The sequence below is a fragment of the Tupaia chinensis genome, unplaced genomic scaffold (genome assembly GCF_000334495.1).
Source record: "Tupaia chinensis unplaced genomic scaffold, TupChi_1.0 Scaffold144018_1, whole genome shotgun sequence".
NCBI classification, from domain to species: domain Eukaryota; kingdom Metazoa; phylum Chordata; class Mammalia; order Scandentia; family Tupaiidae; genus Tupaia; species Tupaia belangeri.
The window spans coordinates 37107-40677 of NW_006203870.1; the positions used below are offsets into that span (position 1 = coordinate 37107).

General features: G+C 36.5%; 1 pseudogene; it reads right to left on the reverse strand.

The window, feature by feature from the left end:
• Positions 1-1699, reverse strand: LOC102468025 (olfactory receptor-like protein OLF2; annotated as a pseudogene).
• Positions 1700-3571: the final 1872 nt, after the last annotated feature.

Consider the following 3571-nt stretch of genomic DNA (forward strand, 5'->3'; position numbering starts at 1 on the left):
TTATCCAGAAGACAATCTAACACTGACAGCTTTTTTCAGAGCACCTTTTACATCCTTGTTCCTTAAGCTATAAATTACTGGGTTTAGCATAGGGATGACAACAGTATAAAAAACAGAGGCCATTTTGTCTGTGTCCATCAAGTAACTTGAGCTGGGTCGGAAGTACATGAACAGGAGTGTGCCATGAAAGATGGCTACAGCCATTAAGTGGGAGGCACATGTGGAGAAGGCTTTGTGTCTGCCCTCTGCTGAGTTCATTGTAAGGATGGTAGTTATGATGTAGCTGTAGGAGAGAAGAACCGTGGCAATGCTGCACCCTACAACACAGCCAATGAAAGTGAACATCACTATCTCATTGATGGATGTATCTGAGCAAGAGAGAGCCAGCAAGGGTGGGATGTCACAGAAAAAGTGATTGATGGCATTGGACTTGCAGAATGATAATCGAAATGTGCAGCAGGTGTGGATTGCAAAATCCAACAAGCCTACAAAGTAGGCAACAGCCACTAGCTGGGTGCAGTCTCCTGGACATAGCAACTGTATAAACAAGTGGATTGCAGATGGCTACATAATGATCATAGGCCATGATAACTAACATGAGACATTCCACATCTGCGAAGGCTCCAAAAGGAACATCTGAATGGCACATGAATCATATGAAATCCTCTTTTGCTTAGATAAGAAATCAATCAGCATTCTGGGAGATACAGTGGAAGAGTAGCAAACATCACAGAAAGACAGACTGCTCAAAAAATAATACATGGGTGTGTGAAGTCTAGTGTCCATCTTAATCAGCAGGACCATCCCTAGGATGGCAATCACAGTTAGACCATAAATCAGGAAGAAGAGTGCCCATATTGCACATCTTGTCTGTCAAAAAGCTCCAGTTCTCAACAGTCATCTCTCAGATCTGGAAATTTCTGCCTGTGAAAGAAGAAATAGAACCAGAGAATTTGCATTATCTATGTTAATAATTAAACAGCTGATTTTTCATTCTTTGCATTAAGTAATTTTCTTTTTTTTCTCTCTCTCTTTTTTTTTTTTTTTGGAGAGGTTTTTGCTATAGGGCATGTGTGCTCACCAGAAAGAGAGACAGAGACAGAAAGTGAGAAATCACCCCCCAGGGGGATGGCCACTCCCCCCTAGAGAGTGATTTGTCACTTCCCTCTCATTCCCTTTCTCCCTGTTTCTCTCTCTCTCTCTCTCCAACAAGTCAACACTCCCAACATTAGAAACTTCTAAAAAGTAATAATAATAAAATAAATAAATAAAATGTGCATAAATTAATTTAAATGAAACTTATAATGCTAATAATATTTCTTATAATTAAATAATATTTTACAGAAGTTGTGGCATACTTTCATCCAAATTAAATTATACTATTTCCATACAACCTGTTTAGAACTTAGAATTTATGATGACTTTTGCACTTCTACCTTACAGATTTAAGAAATAGATGTCCTTAGAGATTAAAGACTTCTTACAATTAGTTTGTCCAGATAACTCACTTCTTCAGACAAGATTGTTGTTATTGTTTTCAGTTTTGTTAAAATTTTGTTATGTCCTGTAATAGAAAGGCAAAATTAGGTGAGAAGTGTAGGTCATTACTATATCCCATTATTTTCCCCTCACCATTCAGAACTGTGGAGCAGCAGAGCTGTGGTGGGTTTCTAGATGTAATATTCCTCCACTTCCCCATTAACCATCTCCATGAGCAAGAAGTTAAAAGTGGACAGACAGGAATATTCCAGGGGGAACCATCTTCCCCTCAGAAAGTTGCTGTTGCTTAGTGGAGATTAGAAGAACATTTTCTTTTTTGAAATATATTTATTGGGTTGTAGGAAGAGTCATGATGGATTTTTCTATTTTTCTATGCAGAAAGACATCATGACTTTTCCAGCAACCCAATATTTTATAAATTCTTATTTGCATTCAATCATTGTGCATCTCCACAGTGCACAATATGATTCTTCAAAGTATTTTTACAGTGGCAATTGAGCCAAAGATATTACTATCTATATCATTTTCAACAGAGAACTTTACATTCTTGAGTCTGCTAAATGTTTCTTCCCTGAGTCCTTCCCAATCTGTTATTCACAGGGCTGTTGACAGCCCAAGTGACAGAGGCAAGAGAAGGAGTGTGCTTTAATGTGTGAGCCTCTCAAACCGAATCAACTAGAATCCACATTATCTATTCACCAGTCAGATGTCTAAGGTACAAAACAAAAATTTTATTTCGTATCCATATCCACAGTACCAATACCTCGGAGAGATCTATTTCTGAACTCAGCAATTCCCTACAAACAAAATTATATATTTTTTTCATTTTGTTTCTCATGTACTTCTGAAATATGCTGTTCTTTGGTTATAAAAATCAGTGGTCCTTGGGACCCAGCAGTTAGTGTAATGGCTATGTCGCTGGACTTCCATGTGGTTGACCGCTGTTGGTGTCCCGGACCTGGTGGCTTAAAACTCACGCTGGGTGCATGTGCATGCATGCCCAAGATCCCGAGAGGAGAATGGAGGAGAAGGGATTGCTGCGTGACCATCCCTTCTGGGGGGTGATTTTTCGCTTTCTGTCTCTATGTCTCTCTCTGTCTGTCTGGTGAGCACACGCACCCTATAGCAAAAACCTCTCAAAAAAAAAAAAAAAAAATCAATGGTCTACGAAGTCAAACAGATTGAAATATTTTTAACAGAAATCTCATTCACATGTTTTGATTTATCAAAGCATTTCATGTTTGCTTTAAAAAAAAAATCCTTTCTGTTCCCTAGAGAAGTCCATAATGTACTCAGTGCAAATTGAACATCAGAAAATATAATGTAGTCAAATTGCAGAATAAAATTCAAGAGAAACTGCAAAAAAAATTTAAAAATTAAAAAAAATAAAAATAAGAAATAATTCTTTCCTTTATAAGAACTTTTTAAAATATGTAAAAATATAGGTAATATTTTTTAAATGATAACTAATATATGACTATCTCTATGACCCATGCTAACATTTTATTACATTTTTCAGTTATGTGTGTGCCATTAAAATAATAGATTAATTAAAATAAATGTGTGAATTATATTTTATAACATTCTTTAATTTTGTAACATGCTTTTAGTAGATAAAAGAACGAACAAAGTATGTTATTCAATCAGAAAAACAAATGAACAAAAAAATATTAGTACCTGACCTGAACTGCTGATTCTGTTAAGTCCAGTTCTGCCTGCAGGAAAGTTCAACATTATCCACTGACTGACCTAGATTATATAACCATCTCTGTGCTTGGTCCCTGAGGGCGGAAACCTTGTTCTCTTCAGAATAAGGGAATAGTTTAAAACTCAATATTTCAGAAAGGTAGGGTGACTGAGAAGAAAATATGGAACCTTTTTCAAAAGAATCCTTTTGTTTCTATCTAACTTAATGCCCCAAATTACACCTAATTAGCAATAATAGAATGACTCCAGTCAATCAGCACTCATATTTCCAGTTCAGTCTCTACAGAGGCATGGCATTTTAACTGCATAATGTACAAAACAAATGGACACCCCCCCCTTCACTTACTTACACAGACATACACAT